Source organism: Equus przewalskii, chromosome 14, assembly GCF_037783145.1.
Source record: "Equus przewalskii isolate Varuska chromosome 14, EquPr2, whole genome shotgun sequence".
NCBI classification, from domain to species: domain Eukaryota; kingdom Metazoa; phylum Chordata; class Mammalia; order Perissodactyla; family Equidae; genus Equus; species Equus przewalskii.
The window spans coordinates 40,609,723-40,634,633 of NC_091844.1; the positions used below are offsets into that span (position 1 = coordinate 40,609,723).

General features: G+C 42.3%; 1 long non-coding RNA gene across 5 annotated transcripts in view; it reads left to right on the forward strand.

Moving 5' to 3' along the window:
* LOC139075758 (uncharacterized) overlaps window positions 1–882 on the forward strand; it is a 47,633-nt gene extending 46,751 nt beyond the window's left edge. For 3 of the 5 annotated variants that reach the window (XR_011526522.1, XR_011526521.1, XR_011526520.1), the window contains one exon: window positions 28–882. This is a non-coding gene — a long non-coding RNA (uncharacterized lncRNA). The remainder of the gene's footprint in view (window positions 1–27) is intronic. The other 2 variants (XR_011526523.1, XR_011526524.1) reach the window with 2 other exon arrangements.
* Window positions 883–24,911: the final 24,029 nt, after the last annotated feature.

Sequence of the window (24,911 nt, forward strand, 5' to 3'; positions counted from 1 at the left end):
ACTGTATGCTTTGTATTGTGTTGGCAGCAAGGAGACGACGGTGAGCATCACAGACCTGGACTCTCTCCTCCTGGAGCTCACGGTGCAGTGCTCCAGACATCTTTACACCACAGCCGCTTGACGATTCTGGCCACACCACGGTTTGCACACTTGCGTCAAATCAAAGTCACTTTTATTTGGAACAATTAGCCTTGAATGTATTGAGAAAGGCCACATTGGCCTTAATATTTATTCTGTTGCCTTAAGTCATAGCAGAAAAGAAAAAAAAACAGTTAAATCAGTTAGTTGGAGATGAAGTTCATGGATGTTTCCACTGTCACCTGTTTATTTGGGCATCAAGGAGATCCAGATTTTCTGTCCTTTAGATAACAGAATATTTGGATTTTCACCAGTGATGCAATGCAACACTTAACATAATCCAATTAAACAGAGGTGTATTTGGTTACTGAGAAAATCAGAATTCTCTGGTTAGTTAGCCAGCTAGCTAGCTAGTCAGTCAGTGCTATTTGGGTGTTTGACTATGTTTACCTGGACCCACACACATTACAATTGCCAAATGCTTTACAACTTGCACAACGTTTGGAAGACCTCATTTGCTTAGTGGTGAAGATCACGGGCTTTGGCGTCATCTAGATGGATAGGCCCAGGTTCAAATAGTGGCTCTGCCATATTATATTTACTAAGTGACCTTAGATTCTTAAAGTTTTGCTTCCCTCCTTGTAAAATAAGGATAATAGCTATTCCCCAGGGCTGCTGTGAGAGCTGATGAGATAATCCATTAAACTAGCTTATAGGAAACACTCAATAAATGGTAGCTGTTATTTTTGTTGTTGTTTTTTAATAATTTCTAATCCTTATTACAACTTTATGAAGCAGCCTGCTAATGATCTCGTGAAATCCTTGTGTTTATTTTCATCTGTATGTGGCTACACAGGCAGATCCCTTTCCTGGGGTTCCAGGAAACTTCCCTTTTCTTCATTTAAGTATTTCCTACCCATCCTTTAGGGCTCAGTTAGAGGTCTTTTTCCTGACTTCAGCACTTCAGCTCAATGCGTTGCTCCACAAATATTTCTTTAGCCTCACTGTATGCAAGACACTGTGCCAAGTGCTGTCTGTAGAATGACAAAAGTGGAAGAGATTATTGTCTTTGCCATCATGGAGCTTACATTCTATCAGAGGAAGCACCCTTTCAACAAATATTGCAAGGATAAAGTATTTATTTGGGGTTGGATGAAGTGCTTACAAGGTGAAATACAGGCTATTAAGAACGTATATCCCCGGGGGAAGCATTGGGTTGAGATATGAAAAATGATGAGGATTAATCTAAGGAAAGTGGGTCAGGCAAGGTGGGGAGAGAATCTGCCATATTACCCATCTGTGCAAAGCCTTGAGGAGCATGCAACCTACTTCCCAGGAGCTTCTGATGCAGGGGAACACCTTCCCTGACCACCCTAGTGAACAATGAGTTGCCTTTTCTTGGCAGCCCAGGAATGCTTACTGTTGGAACTGTTTATTTGACTTCTTTCCAAATATGCCTTGTTCATCCATTCATTCATTTATTCAACAAATATTTATAGAACATCTAGGGAGATCCCAAGTATAGAAACGTCCATACTTTACATGCATTTATATAACCAAGCATCTCTAAGGTATATTTTTATAACTCTAGATCTGGGCTTGTTTACTACGTTACAATCCTGACTGCAGGAGACATGTCTATCATCACTTTCGGTCCCATTCAGTAGCTTGCACACAGTAGGCGCTCAATAGATATTGACGACCCCTGGTGACCTCTGTGCTGATCTCTCACGTGGCTATTATCTGCCGTACTTTTTAAATCTCTGGCAACATCCTGCGATGTTGAATGTTTCTAGCCTAACAAAAAACTTAATTAGGAAGGTAAATCTGCTGAAGCTGAAACAAATCATTTAATTCATTCCACAAGCCAAATGGAAAATGATTTTGAGATTATCCACCGTATTGGGTTATCTGCTCTACTGCTCCGTACCATTAGCTCAGGCAGTTGGGAATTACTTGTAATTCACAAAGAAGCAGATTGTGTTTGGTTTGCGTTGGCTGTGTACCCTCCTCTGAAGTGGCTGCAAGTCCTCTCCAACTCAGCTAAGGCAGCCAGTCAGGGAGGCCAGTAAGCCAAGGAGGTTTCTCCCACGTTGGTGCTTCTGTGTGGTGTGGGGTTCGTGTGCATGCGTGTATGCCTACCTTCCTCCACTCTGTTCCCTATCAGCTGAAGGTGGTACCTGGTAGCCAGTCATCTGAATTTCCGGATGACGTGGATTCTGCTTAACCTTTCATCTTTCTTAGGGGTAAAAGTGACCTGATACTGTCCTGTCCAGAGTCATTTTCCTTTCACAAGAGGTGGATGCTGCCTCTGTTTCTAAGAGGTTTTGGAAACGCGTCCTGACCATGCAGGAGCTCCCTCACTCAGGGGAGAGGTTGGGGTGTCGAACATTTTAGCAGCTGAATCCACTCGTCTCCTTTAACGTAGTTCACATTGCTCTGAGACCTCTTCCTGCTTCTCTGGCTTTTGAAAGTTCACGTGTCCAATAAGGCAGAGTAAGGTAGTGCCATCATGAGACACTCCTCGCAAGCTTAGTGGGAACCTACATCAGACCAACTTGCTTCGTTTGAGGACAACATTGAAAGAGAACAGCTGGTAAAAGCCGTGCTGGTGACGGTGCAGGTTTTGGGTGTGCAGCTCCAGGGTGACTGGGGTCCAGTGCTGCAGTTTCAAAGAGGGTTCAGTTGTCTGTTCACAAAACCTGGGATAAGCCCTTCAGTAACTGATTGACAGCCAAGAAGGTGGGGAACACATAGATGGAAGGATGTGCAGGCAGATAGATAGAGGACTCTTAGATACATAAAATGCTGGTTTCCTTTATGGACTTGCACCCAGGGTGGCCAGGGAGTTACTCAGATAGTCTTAAGGATTTTCCCTCATCACCTTTGCTCAATGAATCTGGGAGCCCTTCCTGTCCTTTGGAACTGTGAAGAGTGGCAGTGACACTGGTGCTTTGCAGTCCTGGCTGCTCCTGCAGGGCCGATTGGACCATTCTGGCAAGGCTCCTGTGAGGCCAAGAGAGGCAGACCCAGGCATTGGTAGATGTCACACTTTATTAGGAAGGCTGCTTATGAGTTTGGCTGCGTGTTCTCAGAATGTGGGAAGGCTGAAGTCTGGGGGGAAATAAGTTAATAAAAAGAAAACACCTGACTCAAAGCAAGTTATTTAAATAGATTAGGCAATTTGCTAATATCACAGTACAAAATGATGCTTTTCTTATGCTAACCTATGTAGAATAAAAGACAACTGGGAGCATCTCATAAAAAGTAGCATAACTTTCTTTTTGATGAGGAAGATTGGCCCTGAGCTGACATCCATTACCAATCTTCCTCCTTTTTCTTGAGGAAGATTGTCTCTGAACTAACATCTGTGCCAGTCTTCCTCCATTTTGGATGTGGGATGCCACCACAGCATGGCTTGATGAGTGGTGTATAGGTCCACACCCAGGATCCGAACCTGAGAACCCTGGGCCACCAAAGCGGAGCACACATGCTTAACCAGTACGCCACTGGGCCCGGTCTATAAAAGTACCATAACTTTTGTATCAAAATATTGCTGTAATCTAAATGCAGGATGATTCCATCTACATTAGCCTGAGAAAGGCCACTGGCCTATAAATCTAGCATGATGATAAGGTGGCACTCCACATTGGGGACTTTTGCTCAGGGAAAACTCCAAAGCTATTAAAAAAAAACAAAGCAAGATGTTCTTCGTGTGTAATAGCACTGAAGAACACTAGCTACATGAACTGTCATAGCAATTCCCTGTGGCTCTCCCTCCCATGTGGAGGTTCTCCTTCCCTGTGCCTCTACTTGAAGCTGGCTAAAAAGATAAATCAGGGCACGGTTCTCATGGTGACAGCCAGTAAGGTGCCAGGACTGTCAGCCATGCAACCTCAAGGAACTGAATTCTGCCAACAACTGTGTGAGTTTAGAAGAGGACCCTGAGCTCCAGAAAGGAACACGGCCCTGAGTGTCACTGTGATGGTCGTAGAGAACCCAGCGAAGCTGTGCCTGGACACCTGACTGCAGGAACCATGCGGTAATTAATGTGTGATGTTTTAAGTCACTACATTTGTGGCAATTTGTTTCACAGCAACAGAAAACCAGTACAATTATTCTCCTTATAAAATATTCTACCATACAAGTTATAAATAGCAAAGTCTCTGGGTCTTCTTATAGGGCTCAGTGTATAAAGTTGCAGTTGGCACACGACTTCTGGCCTAGAAGCATCGCAATGTAAAGCACGATACTCTGTACTCCTGCTCCTCCCCAACTGCTGCCTCCAAGGGAGGAGGACCGCCACTGTACCTGTGAAACATCTGGCCTGTCCCACGGTGCCCCTGCTGTCACAGGCCGCTTTCTCAGTTGTCTTAGCATGGACACATTTGATTCAAGTAGGGATTATTAGTCCTGAGGGGTCTGGGGGGAGGTGTTGATGGTGACAAGTCTCCTTCAGATGCTAACAGCCCTAACCCTCGTGGAATTTCAACTAAAGCTGTGTATTGAGAGTCCACAGGGTTATCCAGACAGACTTTCACGCTGGTCCTTTTCTGTTTTGCCCCAGGGAGAATCTAGCCAACTATATATTCATTGCTATTTTCCCCATTATTTATTACCTAGACAGAATAGCATGATTAATTATTGATCATAGACCAGTAACTGATTAAAGTGTGTTCTGATCAGCAGTCAAAAGTAATTTGTTTCCAGGCATTCGTAGTTCCTGCACAGAGAGTGGCAGAACAATACTCTCTTTTCAATGCATAAAATATGACACCTGTAGGCGGGCTGTAGTTATAAGCCAGCAATGGAGCTCTTCAACTGTACTTTGTCTTAATAAATGGGAAATAATGATTTGCCCAAAGAGAAAAACTGTTTGGAAGATTTACATGTAGAGAATATGATGTGAAACATAATAGGAGGATTCTAATTAGAATGGTTTCTCGTGGACTAAATGCTTTGCTGAAGAGAAACTCACTAGGAATAGCTCTTTACCATCTGGGAAGCATATCAAATTTTGTCTCATTCTTACTTTATTCCTGGGTTTATTCTCCCTCTCCACCTTTCCTCAATCTCTCCTCTCCTTCTCTCCATTCCTTTCTTGTTCCCTCCCTCTTTTCTTCCCTCCCTTGTTTCTTTACATTTTTCACTGGATAATTTATGTCAGGGGATGGCAAACCATGGCCCATGGGTCAAATCTGGCCCACCATCTGTTTTTGTAAATAAAGTTTTGGAACACAACCAGGCTCATTTGTTTTCATATTGTCTACAGGTGCTTTTGCAATATAATAGCCACTGTGCAGTTATGACCGAGACCATGTTGTCCACAAAGCCTAAAATATTTACTATCTGGCCCTTTATAGAAGAAAGTATGCTGGCTTTTATCCTATGTGCGGGGCCCTTGGGGACACAGTCACAGATAAGACACAGTCCCTGTCCTCAGTGGCTTCAGAGTTATGTGAGTTTATAATTACCCTATCTTGTGGAGGGTAGGATGGTGGACATCTCAATGAAGTACCGTGGGAACTAGAGGACAAACATTGTGTATTTAAGAAGCGGGATTAGAGGATGACCTCTCAGCAAAGGTAAGATTTGAGTTGGGAGTTTCTTGGCAGTTTGGAAGTGGAGAAAAAGAATCAGCACTTGAATCCTGTAGCTCAGCTATCTTATTTCAGCCCCCACAAAATATCCAATCCAAAGTTATAGTTCCTTCTTTGGAAGATAATACATTTCTTTTTCCTGGCCAGTACCAAGGTTATTACTGAGTCTTCTGCTTAGAAACATCTCCAGACGTGGGCGGCTTTGTGGTTCTAATTTTTCTCTTGGACGTTGGAACCTACTAAATTGGTGAAGAATGGAGCTTCGGATGGTGGGGAGTGGCAGGAGATTTTGATTGGTCAAACTCTCTCAAAGCTCCAGAAATGCTTGCAGACACTACTGCATTTGTCTTGAAAAATACAAGACCATCTTTCCATTGCTCTGATGTTTGCAAATGGGAGTCAGTTGGTGCCAGACGAGGAGGAGACTCCTACATGCCTACAGACAGAAGTGGCCTTAGGGTTTCCAGCAGTATTTGCTGCTAAAGAGAAGTGTCCCTGAAGTTTTGGCAGTGAACCCCTTCCCACTGCCAACCTTTGACCTTGCCTGGAAGCTAAGTTCATTCCAGAAACAAGCAAGCGTTATGGTTTTTCTTTTCTCTTCTAAAAAAATGTTCAACCTCAAAGTAGGAAGTTCATTCCAAGAAGCTAGTTTCAGTCCACCTAGGATTCTTTCCAGGCCAAGCAAAAACAAAAACCCAATTACAGAAATCAAGTAAAGACCAGAAGCCAACTGTGTCAGATTTATGAAATCTCTTTTCCTCAAAGTGGAAAGTAGAACTGGTACGAGATTGCTGTCTGGAAAAAGGGAAAGAGTAGAAGAATGCTGGAAAACACTGCAAAATGAGTTTTTAAAAAATTGGGCAGCAAGGCTTTGCCAACAAAAAGAAAAGGAAACCCACCAGAATAGGTGAAACCATCATATTTCATTTCCCAGTTATCAAGATGTCAATTCCTGTGTGAGAGGATTTGAATCCAAAATTCCTAAGGTGAAAGGAACTTCCCTCTGTTGAATGTGGAGTGAATGCCAGTCAAGCGACCTGGCTTATTTTGACTTTTAGACTTAAACATAAATCTCCTCCTTGGAGTCGTTAGGTGCTCTCATCCAGAAACTATAGAAACTTCTGGAATACCTAGCAAAGGTAATGGTGTCAGGTTATGAGCCTAGGACTTGAGCCATCTACACTTGTGCTTTAATTCCCATTTCCATTCCTTAGCCTGAGGCCTTGATTAAGTCAGCTAACTTCTCTGAACCCTGGTTTCTTCATCTGTAAAATGGGGATGATAATAGCGATGTGACGTGGCAATTGTGACATTTTCATGAAGCAATCTCCATAAAGCAGTAAGTACCATGCCCTACACATGGCAATAGATTCATAAATCTTAGCTATTTTTATTTTCAGTTCAATCTTATAGTGATTTGGTTTCCTGGGAGGTTTGGGGGATATTAGAGAATAACTTGGACTTTCAAGTTCACACTTTTGCCCACACACGTTTGGAATGTTCTCACTGAGTCAATTAAAATCAGAAATGGTGCTTACTGAGCAATTTGTGAGCACAAATTTCTGAATGTCTCCTCAAAGAATGGACAATAGAATATTCAGGAGACAAGTGTATTTACTCAACATCTGTTGAATAAGCATGATGCGTTAGACACTGGGCAATGGCTTTGGTGACTAAGATAAATAAAATATTATTCTTGGCTCAAGATTTTATAGTCGAGTTACTCTATGGGCATGTTAACAGAAGATTATAGTTCTGTGTGAAAAGTGCCATAGTGGAATCTGTGGGATTCAGATGGCACAAGGGAGAAGGAAAGTCCTCGTGGAAGAAGCTTTTGAGCTGAAATTCAAAGAACAAGCAGGTGTTTTTCGGGCAGGCAGGCGAGGAGAGGACATGTCAGGCAGAAGGAACCATGCAGAAAAACCTCGTAGTATTTCAGCACCAATGGAACTTAAAGCACGTGTAGGAGATAGAGGAGGGAGATACAGCTGGACTCGTTGGCCGAGCCCTACATGCCCCACAAGGCGTTCTGCTTTCATCCTGTAAATGAGGGCGAGCCATTGGGAATTTTTGAGCAGGTAAGTCACATGATCCAATATGCTTGTCAGAAAGACAATCTGCTGGGCAATGTGTAGGACTAATTGGAGGCAGGGAGTCAGGGAGACACATCAGTTATGAGGCTATTGCAAGTACTTGGGCAAGAGATGATGAAGTTCTGACCAAGAGTTGCGGCAGTGAAGAAGAGGAGGAAGAGCATGTGAACGATGCTGAGGAGGTAGGAAGTGACACAGATCGACTGGTGTTGATTGTTATTTCAGTGAAGGCTGGTGTAGGTGTGCAGATCTCTCACAGCATTGACTGAAATTTGATGTACGTGTCTGAAAACTCCTGTGATCTGAGGTGGAACCTATGGGAGACCAACGTTGGCCTGCTCATATTAGCTCCTTAAAACTCTAAATAGGACCAGAGATTTAGTCCTCCAAGTTCAATTCTTGTTGATTGATATCTGGTTGCATATCTTAACAGTGTGGGTCAGCCTAAGTCACAGTTGAGTGCCCACAATCTGTGGATCTTAGTTTATCATCAAAAAGAAATAGCCTGTTGACAAAAATGGCCAATTCACACTTTCCCTACAAATTCTGGCTTTTTGAAAACTCTAAGTAAAAACTCCAGTCTCTCAGAGATTATATTTAAATATCATAGTATTCATTATCCATTCACTCATCTATCCATCTATACATATGACCACCATTATTGATTATCTTTGACTCTGCCACAAAAACCACAGGTGAGTTTTAGCAGGTAATACGAATCAATTTACCAACAATTGCTGCCATGAAAGAGTTAGAAAAATTCAAAATGTAGATTTGGAAACATCTTTTGTCAAATCTAAAATCCACAAAGGCTTTTTATTTGCTTGCTATCATTATCCAAATCTTGTATGTTTTTTTAAAGGATGCTTGCTAATGAAGCAATAAGTAGAGAAATATTTTTTTTTGTGTGTGTGTGTGCATAAATATGTACAGTCGTGTGACACTTAACGACAGGAATATTTTCTGAGAAATGCATCATTAGGTGATTTCGTCATTGTGCAAACATCATAGAGTGTGCTTACACAAATGTAGATGATATAGCTTACTATACATCTAGGCTTTATGGCACTAATCTTACGGGGCCACTGTCATATATGCGGTCCATCGACTGAAATATTGTTATGTAGCACATGACTGTACATATGCTGTCATACAGTGTACATACATAGATACATCTATAGTCAACCTGATTCTTAATATATGCTAATCTCTATAGCACATGTAATATTAAAAGAAAATTTGGTAATACTTTAAATGTTCTATCATTGTGAATTCATTTTATATTCATTGTAATAGCATTGATCAAAATGAATTCATTTGGTATTCATGTAGATGTCACATGTACTTCCATAGGTGTTTCATTGTAAATTAGCATTTCTCAGAGGACACTTAAAATAAGTGTTACTGAAAGTCCTCATTACACATATTGCCGAGATTAGTACATTAAGGATCATGTACTTACATAGTACTAATGCATTTCTGCCACTTAAAATACTACATTACCCATCTCTGATATCTAGCAAATATCTAAGGCAATTTTGAGAATTACTGACATCCTAAAGGAAGTGGTACTTTTATGATTAAGCGGGTTGTCTATATTTTGCTCTGATTTAAAAAAAAACTGAAGTTCTGTTAGATACAAAAAAGGATTAAAAATGAAATTTATATGTTGACAACAATGGTCTTTAAGTGACTTTCATATAGTCAGGCACCCAAAGAAAGTAGAACCTTCTCTAATTTTATTTTTAATCAGTAGCTTTGCTAAAAAAAATCAAGTGAAGTGAAGAATTTATGGACCAGACTATAGATTTACGAAGAAAACATTGAAAACCTGGATGTACCATTTTTGAGCTTGACTTATCTTAGAAGCAACAAACAAACATACAAGTGAATGAAGGATCATCAATCTTTGCTATTTTCACCCTCCTTGTAACTTATCCATTACCATCTGGGGCAGAATTTTTGTTGTGATCATCTTGGATGCTGGGAGGAAATGATGGTGGCTCACCCGGGTAGCAGTTGGCTACAGGGGAATTCATGAGTAAGTCAAGAAAGAGTGTCCTTGGCTCTTCTCAACTGCCTGAGAATTCTGACAGAGAAAGGGAAGATTCTGTGAGCGGCATGGCACAGCCAACAGGCTTGCAGATCAACCAGGTAAAGCTTTGGGATTTATCAGGATGTTCTGAGTGCTGGTTGGGATGTCTGTCTTCGCATCACACTTCAAAAAGATATAAAATATGCTTTGAAGAGTAGAGTTTCCCACTATACTGTTAGTGTGATGGAAAATGGGACAGCTGCTATGGAAAACAGTATGGAGGTTCCTCAAAAAATTAAAAACAGATCTACCATACCAGCAATCCCACTTCTGGGTATATAGCCAAAAGAATTGAAATCAGGATCTCAGAGAGATATTAGCACTCTCATGTTCATTAAAGCACTAATCACAATAGCCACGATGTGAAAACAACCTAAATGTCTATTGAATGGGTGAAGAAAACATGGTACACACATACGATGAAATATTAATCAGCCTTGAAAAAGAAGGAAATCCTGTAAAATTTAACATCACGGATGAATCTTAAGGACATTGTCTCAAGTGAAATAAGCCGGTCAAAAAAGGACAAATTCTGCATGATTCCACTTATATGAGATATCTAAATCTGTCAAATTCACAGAATCAAAGAGTGGAAGGGTGGTTGCTAGGGCTGGGGGGAGCAGGAAATGGGGAGTTGCTAATCCAGGAGCATGAAGTTTCAGTTAAGCAAGGTAAATTCTAGAGATCCGCTGTACAGCATTGTACCTATAGTTAACAATACAGTATTGTACACTTAAAAACTTGTTAAGGGGGCTGGCCTGGTGACATAGCAGTTAAGTTCGCACTTTCTGCTTCGGTGGCCCAGGGTTCACCAGTTTGGATCCTGGGTGTGGACCTATGTACCATTTATCAAGACATGCCGTGGCAGGTGTCCTACGTGTAAAGTAGAGGAAGATGGGCATGGATATTAGCTCAGGGCTAATCTTCCTCAGCCAAAAAAAAAAAGGTGGGGGGGAGGATTGGTGGCAGATGTTAGCTCAGTACTAATCTTTTTCAAAAAAAAAACTTGTTAAGACGGTAGATCTCGTGTTGTGTTCTTACCACAATAAAATAAAATTAAAAAAAAAAGAAGAGAGAATAGAGTTTCCCAATAAAAAGCTGTGCACTAAAGGGATTTAGGGCCACGTAAGAGAAAAGTCTTAGTGCTTCTAGGACATGTCCAGTCATCCACTGTCGGTCCAAAGTCCTTTTTCTTTTTAGATTCATTTGTTCTTATCTTCCTCTCTGCACAGAGCATCTGTTTGCTGTCTACACCTGGTACCACACTGAAGGCTTGTCCCTGACATGGACTTGCTCCTCTCAGCCATGCTGTCAGGAGACAGCACCTTATTTGGTGCTGACTCAGTGGGAGCCAAGTTTCCAGCAGGCTACCAACTCACACCTGCAGAATTTGCCGGCACATCCGTTTTGCAAACACACAAAATGGGTAATTGGGCACACAAATGCCTATTTGCATTGCAATTTGGCATTTGTATACACAGTGATGGATTTTTTTCATGTGCAAATGTGGGGGATGCAAGTGCAAAATGGATGTCCTCAAGAAGGAGGGGTGCCTCTAAAAGCATATATATCTTTGCAGAAACCTGCTAGAATTTTGAGGAGTGCCAGGAAAATAGGTAGGTACGTGATGATATTTTTCTTTTTTCCCCCATTCAGGGAAAGTCGTGATAGAACACAGTTCATTTGTTACTTTTTGAAGAAGGGCTACTTTTTCCCAAATAGGCAGAGAGGCATACAGGGTTTTTTCACCTTAATAAAGGACTTACCTAAGGTGTCGTGGAGTCAACTAATAAATATTAGTATGCTAGCTCTAATGAAATGTGAGGAGTTTGTACATTTTTAGAGTGTTTGGCATTTTCTAATGAATGCCATACCCTAGTTTTGAGGTGCGTTGTTCTGGTTAACGTTAAAGTTATACATACAAACAAAGGGCAACATTTGGAACCATAGATTTTTGCAACCCATTGGAATGATGCAGAAAAAGTTAATGATGGCCCTTGTACAAGGAATGGATGCAGAGTGTTGAGGTGCTTCGTGTGTTCCAGGTCATTCTCTGGTTTCCTTTTCCCTTCTGTCTGTCCTTGGCACTTTAAGTCTTGGTGCTGCTGGCTCAAATCTCATCACGTCCAGTGGGGCTCAGGAAAGGAAGCTATGAGTATCCACCTGAGGGATCCTAAGCCTCGGCCCAGGACTATGCCCTCCTTTGCCAGTCCCTGGCTAGTATCTGCCTGTTCTCCAGGCTCTGGCCCCTGGTTCCCATTCAGAGTCCATCCCTTCTTCTGAGCCGGTCCGCTAATGGTGGCTTGGAGGACCTTCTCTCGGCTCCTTTGGACGCTGGCTTTCCTGCTGGCCTATGGCTCTCCTTCCTTCCTTTGTTTTGCCTATGCCTGTGATGCTCTGTGGATGCTTCTAGGAAAGACTGACCTGTGGCCCAGAGATGAACTTCTGCCCAACAGCTATGTGTTCCTGGCTCTCCTCTTCTCTGAACATTCTCACTTTTTCTGAGCCCAAGCACACTCATGACTTCCATCATCGCCTGTAGTCTGATCGACACCAGTCACCTGTGTTTCACTGTTGCCTGTTTCATACGTTGCCCAGTTGCATTGTGCTGTCATTATCTCTAATTGAGCATGCCTAAAACTAGATTTGGTTTTCTCTTCTTAGTTTCTTCCTCCTGGCATTTGACCTGCTGTCCCTGTCTTCTCTCCTCTCCTAGCCTTTTCATCCTCATTGGTGCCTTTCTTTTCTCTTCCACTCTCATCCCAAGGGCCATCGAGTCTCATTGAGACTCCTTTTGAAATGTCTCTCAGGTTCTAAGCCTTTCCCTGTACCAGAGCCACCACCATTTGGTCCCCTTATGACTGAATGGTGATATTCACTGTCTGAGATGTCTCTTGGCTTGACTATTATTTTATTAAATGCCCTACTTACTATGGCTTTCATCTGATTATGAGTTAAAGAGATTCCATATTATCAGGTAAAGTTCCAACTCCCCATCATGGCCTTCAGGGCACATATTAAACATTATTTCCCACAATAATAGTCAGAAATTCTTCAACAGATTTTTCACTCCAGACTTTTCTCCTCATTTGCCCAAATATACCTCTCTCTTACCTGTCTCTGCCTTTTTCCATGTGGGTTTCTCAGCCTGGAATGTTTCTCCTTCCTCATATTTCTCTAAATCCCAAAACAGCCTTTGAGGTTCCCATAAGCCCTACGTCTTTAAAGAAACTAAGTTAGCCCAACACAAGTTCTGCCCACTCTGAATCCTACAGAGTGAGAGCCTGACAGCAGTGGCTCTACATGGATCAGGCATCTCCTTGAATTATTTTTTCAGGTCTTGCACTAGACTGGAATTCCCTTAAGGATAGTCACTATGCTTTACAATATGATGTCCTTTGTAATACATAGTACAGAGCTAGTCATATGGAAAATGCTCCCTTAATACTCCTTGACTTTGTTTGTTTTCACGTCTTCGAGTGCTGGAGACTGAAGAGAAGCCTGAAGAGTTAGTAGTGGGGGGAAGTCATGAAGCTCCATTAAATATTCTCTATTTACAATGCTGCCAGCACACCGGGTTATTATTATTGTTTTATATTTAAACTCCGGTTCTTCCCCTTTCCTCCTCCTCCAGAGTAACAAGGGCCTAATAGGCTTCATGTATAAGTGCCTATTTTTATTAAAGACAAGTGTAATCTTTTGTAGACCAAATGTCCCTATCATAAATGCTAACGGAGAAAAATATTAGGACTCATTTATTTATGAACCTGTTAATAATGAGGAGCAGTTATGAAAAAAGGCTTCCTCAGCAAAAGCTCCTGAACAAACAATGCACACTGGGGAAAAAGAAGCTAGTTAGCCTTCTTGACTTAGATAAAGCTATGGAGAAATGACAAGTGCCAGTAATTAGCGCAGCCTCTTCAACAAGATAACCCTATACATCTTTGTCTATTTCAATCACCAAAGACTCTGATTCAGTGTAAAATTAAACCTTGGATGCCATCAATTTCTGTTAACCTCTTTATATTGTTCTGTGTTCATGCCTATGTGATAGATAGATTTTGTCATTTTATTAAATGGTGACATCCCTACAGACACGTGACCTAAAAATCTGTTTGCTCCTTAGCAAAGTATTCTTAAACATCTGATGGTATGTTTCACAACCGGGGGACTAGATGTATTCCCATAGCCCATTGGTCAACTCCTTGTCTTTAAAAACTTGACGCTTCTGTTTGTTTGAGCTATCCTAAATTTGGCTGCTCCCCCCAAACCTGCCCTTCTCCAAATAATCTAGTCAGAATACTAGTCCAGGTCTAGACTCTGGATCAGGCTGTTTAATATATTCACATATCTATTAAGAAAACTCTGGGATTTGAAGCATCATCTCCCTGTGCATTTATGTCCTTCTTCCCACTCAGGACCACCCTCCAGCCTATTTTAAAGGCTCCTGATTACCCACAGTTTCAACAGTTAGTTTTAATCTGGGCTGTTCTAAAATTTTACTTTCCTGCCAATAGGCTTTTATTAATTTATTCATTCATTACTGTAAGAAATAACAATAAAAGTTATCCTCCAAATTTGAAATAGGAAATTATAAGAAATCACAGTTTAACTTTGGAGTCCAGGTTTATTTACAGTAAGTCTTGTGCAGACCCGTGATGAAGCCAGTAGGACCCATGAGCATGGCGTCTGTCCTATCAGACACCAGCCCGGTCAGTGTGTGTTCACGTGTGAGGCAACTCTGTGTCCAGGGCACAGGGGAACATCACCCAGCTTAGAAGAAAAGTGTACGACATGCTCTAAATTCCCCAGTCTTCTTCACTAACTTCCTTCCAAACTTTATTTCTTTAAAATGTTTCCTACCATTTAATTTTGCATAGGTCTGCATTCCCCCTTATCCTTTTCCTAGGAATCTCGCTTCTCTGCATGAGTAACATTTTTGTTTTAATGTACTTCCCTCACTTTTTTCTTAACCACATTGTGTTCTTTTTTTTTTTCCCCATTCAGAAGACAATATGACATGCTTAGTCCCTTATGGTGAGAAGGGTGCCAAAATTCAGCTTCTGCAAATTTCTTCTCACCCTGAGCCCTGATTGCACTGGGTCCCTGGGAAACATTCCAAGCTATCATTTAAATAATTATTTACATGATTATTTTAAGATGTACATTATCTAGCAAATAAAGCAAAACAGCTCACAACAAGTTAGTGGAATCAAGTGTGTTTAGACAGTCTTGAAAAGCACTGGTGGCTTTGCAGTAAATGGTGAGGGAGCCTTTGGGCCAGATGTTTACCAAGGGGACTCTGTTCAGGGTCTTAACCTTGTTGCTGCAATTGTTTCCATGACCTGCAGCTTTGCCCTATGGGTTAGATAGACAGGACCATTGAGTACAAGTCACTACAATCTTTAAATTTGTGAAATTTTTGGTAGTGAAGAAAGAAGTAGCGATGGAAGGGAAAGAAAGGCAGGAAGAAAATTAGAAAGCAGGCCAGAAGAAAAGGGCATTGATACTTTGGAAACAAAGAAAATCCACGTAAGCAGCTGTTCTGAGCTAAAAATAAAGGTGCAGATCTCCATGAGAAAGACGTACAACAATGTGCTGTTTGCTTGTAAGTGGCTGTGACTGGGGATATTTAGATTATTAGCCAGCCCCTTGAAAGTCATGTCAACCAAAATCACGAGTGGAAACCTTGAATCCACACAGGTATGAATTCCATTCAAGAGCTCCATCAAACTAACACCATCACCACAACAACACAACAACAACAAAGGGAGTCGTTTTTAGAGAGAGTGGCTGTCCAACTTATATCCCCAGATATTGAGCAGCTTATGGAATGCAATGCTCCAAGTTATATTAAAATTTATCTTCGCTCACTTCTAGCTCTTCCTACTTCCTGTTCTCTCTGTTCCCCGTCTAAGACTTCCACGACTGGGCAGGACCTCCGTGACGTGAGCGCCTTTTCTGCCTAGCCCTGTTGCATTTACTTTTCCTCCCCACCTTTCTCTATGGTCTGAACTTTTACTTTCTTCTCCAGACACTTCCCAACTTTTCATGTGTGCTCTAAATGTCCCATCTCTATTAAAAAAAAAAAAAGAAAGAAAAAGAAGAAAAAAAAGCTCATGGGGTTTAATTTTCATTATTTTTAGGTGTTAAGTTTTAGATTAGCACACTCTGTCTTAAACCACCGTGTTAGAATGCCGCTTGACTCACTTCCAAATTGAAGACCTTTTAAAAAAATTGAAGCAGTCCAATAATTTTAAATCACTCTACACTGTGCATTGCAATTTAAAATTATTGGAGTGCTTCAAATTTTTATAAGCCCTTGAATTTGGAAGTGATCAAGGTTCTAGGCATACTCAGTGTAGAGCAATTTAAAATTATAAGAGCTGTCAAATTTTTATATAAGCACTTCAGTTAGAAAAGGGATTTGAGTTCTGGGCATGTGCAGAGAAGAGCCATTTAAATTATTAAAAGTGCTTCAATTTTTTTTTTCCCCAAGCACCTGATTTTGGAAAAGTTTTGGTTTGTGCAGCCTAAAGTGACAACTTCCTTTGAGAGAGTCTGTGTAAAGAGACTTTCAATCTTTCAAATAGGCCCTGCACTGTGGGGACATGAAGGAGGCAGCTGGCTTTCTGGGGTGATCTGGAGGATGCCAGGAGAGTGTTACCCCCAAACATCTCCTCTATCTATGGCTTGGCATCTTATCGCTATTACAGTTCTTTTTTGGGTAAAGGCATTTCCAGAAGACCCCTTTAAAACGCCCATTTCTCATGTTAAATCCCTGACACATTGATGAGATTAATGTATGTATCAGTGAAGAGTATGGCCCTGGGGGGCTGAAGACTCACAAACATTTTGGTGGAGAGGAGAGAAGACAGGCCTCTGACACAAACCTCGTCTCCTGGGATGTTAGGTATGGGCCTGCGCACAGAGCATGGGGTCTTTTGGTTCCTAAGTGGCTGAGAATATTCTGTGTGGCCTCAGAGTAGAAAGTGGATGAGAGCATAAAAGTCACTTTGTGTGTCAGGATTTTACTGAGCATCGATCCCCTCCCCTACTTAAACTAATCATTAAAAAAGGTGGATTCTCTGATACTTTTAATGTTCATTTGCATTATGGCTTGCCCAGGATATCAATTTTCTTTTTTCTGAGAAGTGAAATATTATTCATCGGAAGCATTTTAAGGGGAAAATTGAAAGGAAGGTGGAATCAATAGGTTCAGCTTGAAGGTTGATTTTCCTTATTTCCTCTTTTGGTTGGGAGTTTCAATGACGTGAAAGAAAAAGAAGGGGGCAAATCTAACCAAATGAAAATAATGTTCCCCTTTCAAAGGCTTATTTACAACAAAGGGAAAGGGAAGATAAATGATGTGAAATTTAGGCACTTTACAGTTGTAATTTGTACTAATTTCTCACCTCAGTGAGACTTAGGTGTCCATTTCAAATATTTACCTTTATAAGAAATATGACAACCACGTTGCCATATGTGACTGTGCCATTTGGAATATGTTTGTGGGTCCTCCAATTTCTCAAAGGGGAAATGGCTTCAAATCTGGAAACTTAAACATGAAGAAAACATTCACTCCTCTTAGCTTCTTCAGAGAGATGTTGATTCTCTTTGAAAGTTGAAACCCTCATTGTTGTGGAGTGTGAAGCTTGCAGTGTATCCAAGGGCTCCTTAAAGGTACAGGGTGAAGCTTCCCGGAGGGCTCCATGTATTTGTTCTTTCCTCTCCCAGGCACACAGAGCCCAGGCAGTGGGCCAGCAGACACCCCGGTCTCACACTGAACGCAGCCCTCTGGGCCTCCCGCTCCTTGCCTGCAGGTGAAAGGGACCCCATCCTTCCTTGCCCAAAGAACTAGGGGGCTGGGCAAGTGTTTGGAAAATGGAAACCACTTGACTTAGCAAATTGTACTTCCTTGAAGACAAGAGGGTAGCTTATGCCCTTGTCTTTGTGAGAAGTCAGCAAACTCATCCTGGGCCCGTGGAGGTTTGGTTCAGAGGCCAGCAGCCTCTCCTTTGTCCAGCTGTGGGCACAGGCCAGTGTTGGGCCTCACCAATCTCTGTGCCTCAGATGATGGCATGAGAAACTTTCAGAGTCAGCAAGGCAAGGACAACTTCCTGTGTCTTTCAGGCCAGATGAGTTTGAAGTTAAAATATCATTCCATCACATTAATCCAAAAGTTAGCACATCAATAAATACATTAATTAATTAAATCACCATCTGTTTACTGAGTATGAGTCATCGTGTTAGGTGCTAAAAGATACAAAGATAAATGAGAAATTGTCATTCTCAAGGAATATCAGTAGGAAGACTTGTGCACACATGGCTACAATATAAGGTATCACATTTTATTATAACATGTTTTTAGAATATAGTATAAAACATGATAAAATATATAATCCCATATTCCATATTATTATTACTTTTTATATTAGGCCTGACTCATTGTAGTATTCCCACATAGAGAGCGATTGTTGTACATGGTATATTTGCTCAATAAACAAATGTGAATTAAACGTGAAAAATAGAAAGGATACAAGCCAAATTCTTGAGCAGGGCTTCTCAAAGTTGGGTAACATGAAAATAACCTTGGGACTCTTAAAAAATGCTGACTCCCCAGGGCCTCATTCCTAGGGATTTTGATTTAATTAGAAGAGGAAGTAAACATTTTTAAAGGCTCCCCAGCTTTGAGAAGGGGACCTCAGCTATCCCAGGGGATCTCAGAGGGGTGAGACATGAACTGCACTGGGGAGCGAGCAGAGGCTGTTTTCCAGAAGAGGAAATGCTGGAGCCTGAAGGATGGGTATGATTTACACAGGGTTTGATGGAGGCTGGGAGTGGAGAAAATGACATTCTCAGGAGAGGGAACACCATGGATGGGGCGGAAGAAGGAAAGTGCATAGTACGTTCTGGAAGCATCAAAGCTGAGGTCACCATCTGCTGTGTGAGAAGGTGTAGTGGAAAAAAAGAAGGGGCTGAAACCATAGGTTGAGGTCAGATTGTGGAGGAACTAGTACACTTCTCCAAAAAGTCTGAATTTATTTTACACATGCTGGGGAACCATTGGAGGTTTGAAAGCTGACAACTGGCATGATCAGACCACTGTTTTAGGAAAACCTGGGTGCATTGTGGAGAACACATTAGGGATAAGGAAAACTAGAGCAAAGGCAACCAATTTGGACGTTATGGCTTTCAATAGACTGGGTGAGGGAGGAGGCGAATCTGCGGCGGACCAGTTTGGGCAGGAGTGTAGAGAGGAGGGTGGGTTTGGGAGACATTTATGAGACGGCCTTGAAGAGATTTGTTGCATCATTGTGTATTGAAGACCAGGGTGCAGTTAGGGAACATCCAGAGGGAATACAGAAACAGGAGCAGCCTCTACAAGAGACAATAGGGTAGGCAGGGCTACAGGACCGAAGGTTCTAACAGACACTTGGTCAACCTGGTCCAGAGCTCAGGGGCCAGATTCAGCCTAATATGCTGATGTCATGACCCAGAACCCTTTCTCTCTCAACATTTTGGCCTTTGTTATGGTTTTCTTTTTATCCATGTCACTTCAAGCAAGTACACATTTTGTTTAACAGCAGGCATCAAATGCCAGTGCTCTATTTTTGACCACCAGCGCTGCTGTTTTACTCAGGGCTTCCAGAAGGCGGCCATTTGCAGCCCTTACACCTTCCTCAAAAATGAAAGTTTTGAATAAAAGCCAGTCATAGAATTAAGTCAGGGCAAAGTGGTGTCAGGGGTGAAATTCAAAAGACAATACGTAATAATTGGTTTTAGAACAGGAGCCAGATGAATCATAAGGCCAGACATATGAAAGGAAAAAGCTTTCTCAAGAAGACTTTGGGGCTAAGGCTGCAGGGGGCTGTTTGAAAACAAAGCGGGATGATGGTGGTAGATCCCGCGAGTGAGACATGAGTGGGAAACCGCTCTCCATTTTCAGGGTGAAGAAAACTCTCGGAGAGAAGAAAGAGAGCTGTCTCTTCCGACTGTTGATGGCTTTCACAGAAGCGGTTTCTACCACGTCTATAGTCATTGCTCTGTTTCCTCCAGAGAACCCGTGGGTCAGGGAGAAGGGAGACAGGGCCAAGGATGTCAGAACGTTAACCTGTCTGCTGGAAACCATCGGTCCCTAAGGGGAACAGGTGTGGGGCCCTAGACAGAGGCGCAGATACTTAAAGATGAGAGTGATGAGATACTGTCTAACACCTAACTTCCCAGTGGGGGGCACTGAGGCCAGAACGTATGGGGACTTGCTCCGCGTGAGAAAGCCAGGTAGCAGTGGGGTCAGTGGTAGAATTAAGACCTCCTGGCTTCCAGGCCCGAGCTGGTCCACCTCACCACTCCCCAAAGGCGGGCTGCCCCAGGACTCTGTGCCAGTGTGAATGACTGCAGGGGTGAGGAGCGAGAGGAATCCCAGCCATTCAAAAATCTTTTTTGTTCTTTTGACCTTTTGTTCACTCACTGTTAGCTTTTACTCTGTTTCGCTGACCTGGAGTGCAAATGTCAGATGGCATGTTGGAGTTCGGATGCAAGAGATTGCAGTGTGATCTTCCTACAAGATGCATAGGTACAATTATTGCCCAGTCATGGGTTGCCTCTAGGCCGGTGGCTACCCAAACTTTCCTCATTGAGCTACTTTTGTTACATTGGTGGAGTCCTGTTTTGAAAGATTTTTCGCTATGAAAATGTTTGCGTAAACAATGTTTATCTCTTAGGCCTCCTCACATGTGGCTCCTGTCTTCTGAGCATCACCCCTGCAGCATCACGTGCTACCTGACCTGCCACCTCTGACCATGGCGAAGAGCATCAGGGATGCAGCCAGATCTCAAGCCATCTCGTTTATTTCCTCTTGGAAATTTGCAATTGAGACACAGTGGTTCTCCTTAGCTGGATCTGGAAGGTCCTGGGAGCCAGTGGGTTCTGGGTGGTCTAACTTAGTTACTGGGAGTCCAGCTCCTGGGGCTAGTCTGGGCTTACATGCTGGCTCCACCACTCCCTGGCTGTGCAATCTTGGGCATGTTACCTCTCTGCCTCAGTTGCCTCAATTGAAAAATGGAGATAATAATAAATAATAATAAAAGAAATAATAAATGGATAATATAAAATCAATGAATGAATAATAAAATAAATAAAAATAATAAGGTGGTTGAATAAATAAATTATGTATTATGTACTTAGAACAGTGCCAGTAACTATTCAAAAGCTTCCTACTATTATCACTAATATTAGTAAGAGTTGTATCAGTACCGCCATCATTATGGTGCTTTCAAGATAGTCTGTGAGGAAAGGCAGCAAAAGGAAATGGGGTTGCGGAGCGAGGCAGGGATTACACAGATGTAAAGAGAGAGGCCCGGTCATTGTCTCGTGTGTTCCCTGAGTAAGAGAGAAATATAAATATGGAGAGAAGAGGAATTTGGAGTTTGATGCCTCTCCAGGCCACAGTTCTATTATCTCTTGAGGCCCAAATATACTTCTCCCTCTTGGGTCCTCTGAGCTCCTCCTGTAATAAAACTTCTCCCTTGAGTTTCTTTGAATGGGGGTTTGTTCTGTATGACCTAAGGATTCCTAAAGAGGAACAACGTTAAATCCTGCAGGGGTGAAAGCAGACAGGCATCTTTCTCCCGTATCTTTTGCCTTTCTGAGGGCAGTGTCCTGGCTTAGCTCCCTCTCCATGCTCAGATCGTTCTCCGGCTAAGCCTCATTTTGGGTAATTCAATTTAAATCAGCAAGGCCTGATCCCATGGCGGCAAGTGCTGCCCTGGCCGCTGAGGTGAGTACTACAGAGTTATAAGACACGGCCGCAATGAGCTGCTTATGTCCTGGGAAGCAATGCTAGCTCCGCCAGACAAAGTATGTCTTATTCAACTATGTGTCCCCATCACCTAGCAGAGTATCTGGCACACAGAAGGGCTCAAGGAATATTGACCGTGGAATACATAAAGGAAGCAGTGTGTGACTGTGGTTGAATGGCCAGGCAGTAAGGACGCAGGAAGTCAGAAGAGGACTGGGGCTGGGGTGGGCAAGTGGGGACTATGTTTTCCGGTGTCAAGGTCCCCGATGGAAGTGTCTTGTGGAACCACTTTTGGAGTGTACATTTGTGCATTTTTATCCCCATCTTAGACATCCTTCTTTCTCCCAGTCATTTGCTATTTCAAAAATTTCCAAAATAATCAAAATGGGAAAATCAGGACCTGCATGTTTATTAGTTTACAAATTTATATTAGATTTTATTATTTGTTTCAAAATTAATTAGTTAATTGCATTTTGGATTTCGTGGCAGGTCGAGGTTTTATTATCTTCATAGTGTTTGGAGGCCTTCTGAGCTTCAATGCCTGGAGACTCGTTTTATTCCCCTCACCTTCACACCCTGCTGAGGAGGGAGGGCAGAGGCGGAGAAAATCTTGACCTTGACATTAACCTTCATCTCCCTGGACTTTGTAAAGGGTGATATTTAAATATTTAGCCACCAGCAGCACACAGGCCCCTACAAATGGGGATAAATGTTGCTCCAGTCAGAAGGGGGCTGGCTGTAAATGACATGTCCAGTGAGTTCTCACTGAATACTAACCTTGATGTCTCCAGATTTGGTTTCCAAGAATTTCAAAGGAGTCTCCTTTCCTTTAGAAACCCATAGGTCCTAGCGCTGGACTTCTAAGCATGAGATACTTGAACACTGTAAGTGCAGTAAGTGCACGTCATGTACTGGGAGGTGCAGACCAGGCTGCATCCAAGGGTCCTTGCGGCAAAGCCCATTCCTGTAAATGAATAGAATCCTTCTGCTAGTTCGCATCTCTTCTGGTCAGGAAAATGGAGGTAACTTTCAACACTTGCCTTCATTGCATTATTTAGAAAGTACATGTAGCCAAAGAGAAAACAAATGGAGCAGAGACTTCTGTACATGGCTCCTGGCCCCTGGCCTTTTGAGTCTCTCTCCACCCTCCTGTGTACCGTGGTCATGTCGTGCACCTGACGCAGATATGTAAAGATAGCCAGAGACTTCGGGGGAAGGACACAGGCCCTTGCAGAGCCCATTTCTAGCATGAAGAATGAGAGTAGCCGATGCCTGTCCCCACCTCTTGTGATAGGCTTCACAGTGAGACACGTCCAGTCGCCAGCCGGCTCCTTTTTCCCTTTAACAGAAACTTCCCTCCTTGATGATTTCACTCCAGACACTGCTTTCCCTAAACCTTTCCTTGCCTAGAATCATGCTAATGTTGACAGTTTCCCCCCACCCCCACCCCTTTGTTACATCTCGCAACCCAGAGCGAACGTGAGGTGAGCTTGTCGGAGGAGATGAAAGATGGTAAGAAATGGGTGTTTGGGGACCAGTTCTTTGGTGACATCGACTCTGCAATCCTTTTTTCACTCTCAGAACCTCACTCCGTCTCTCGCCTTCTCCCTCTGCCTCGCTCCCCCTGCCTGCTCTCCCTCTCATTCTCTCTGAAATGGTGTGTGCCTCCAGTAATTTACATAATACTCTTCTGACACCTTTACTTTAGTCATCAATCACAGTACCTTCTCTCAGTCTATCTTTTGTCTGAGCATGTCTCTTCTTTATCAGGCCATGCACAAAAGATTAATTTCACAGTTTTTCTCCCTTCTTTCTTTCCTTGCAAGATACAAAGCTCATGAAATGACAGCAGCAAGATAATGAAAACAACAATGCAAGCAATTTTTTTTTGTTCTTGCAGGTTGGATCTCAAGATACTTTTTCTAACCTCATTGTGTGCCATCTGTCTTAGAAAAGGTCTGCTCTGTATTTTTTTAATACCTTTCTGATGCTGTTTAGTAGACTACCTGGGGGAAGGGGGGTGGATTACATATTTAAATCAGGTCAGAGACTTTGGGTTTGAAAATCTTTGGAACAATTAAAGCAAGGGGCCCATCTCTAATGGAGGCATGGACTACTGCACAATGCCCACGCCCCAATTAATATTAATGAGATCTTATGCATAGCCAATTTATGACATTTGATTGACTCACCCAACCACCCTTCAACCTGTCTTATAAAGTGAAATATATGGCAAAGAGGGCCTTATTTGCATATGCATATGTTCTTAATATTAATTAGGCTAATGGATCTAAGGACTTGGAGATAATTTGGGCACTGGCAGAGAGGAAAAAAAAAAATCTACCACCCACAAAACAGACAAGTGTTCCATGTCCTGTCTCTGCACTTGAACAAAAGAAGTTGAACTGGAAGATAAAAATAAGTGTGCCGATATTTCCTCCTTTTCTTGCGTTCTACAAGATTCATATTTTAAAAACTAAAAATATTTACCACAGGCATTAGAATTATTTGTCTTTTTTCTTCCATTTAAATTGGGAAAGGCTAAATAGATTATGGAATAAATTATAAAAATAAAAGCCTAGTTCAACTGTATGTCAGTGGCCATAGGTCAGATCACTCCTGTCAGCTAAAGGGATACTGTGGCTTCAGGAAGAGGCAGTGTCTCAGAGAGACACATATTAGATATAGGACAAGAGGTTATGTCAGGAGGAAGTGTTCCTAAGGACATCTGCTTTAGCAGGGTCACTAATGGAATTTATCCCTACAGCGGAGCGGCTGGGAAGAACGCCTTTGATGTAGGCTGACTAAGCCTGGAGAAGACTGTCCAACTTCATGGATTTTGGGTTGGAATTGGGGGCAACACACACCCTGACTTTTTCTTTCAAACCATCCTTTAAAGCCCAGCTGTGATGGTCTTTGATTCCAGTGATATAAGGAAAAACATTTCTGTATCAGCTAACCCTCTCCATGCTAAAGGACATTAAGACCAGGTGACTAGCAGGCCTCGGACAGCAGAATAGCAAATGGTCATATGAGCTTGCTTCGTGGTACCATAAGTAATAATCATTGTAAATAATAAGTGACAGTTACTTGAGTGCTTATCCTATACCAAATACTGTGGAGAGCTTGTTCCATATTCTAACTTATGCCACTTCTGTAAACTATAGCTTTAGATCCCTATTCCAGAAATCCCTACTTCGGTGAATTGAACCCCAGAGAGGTTATAGGACAGGCCCAAGGTCACT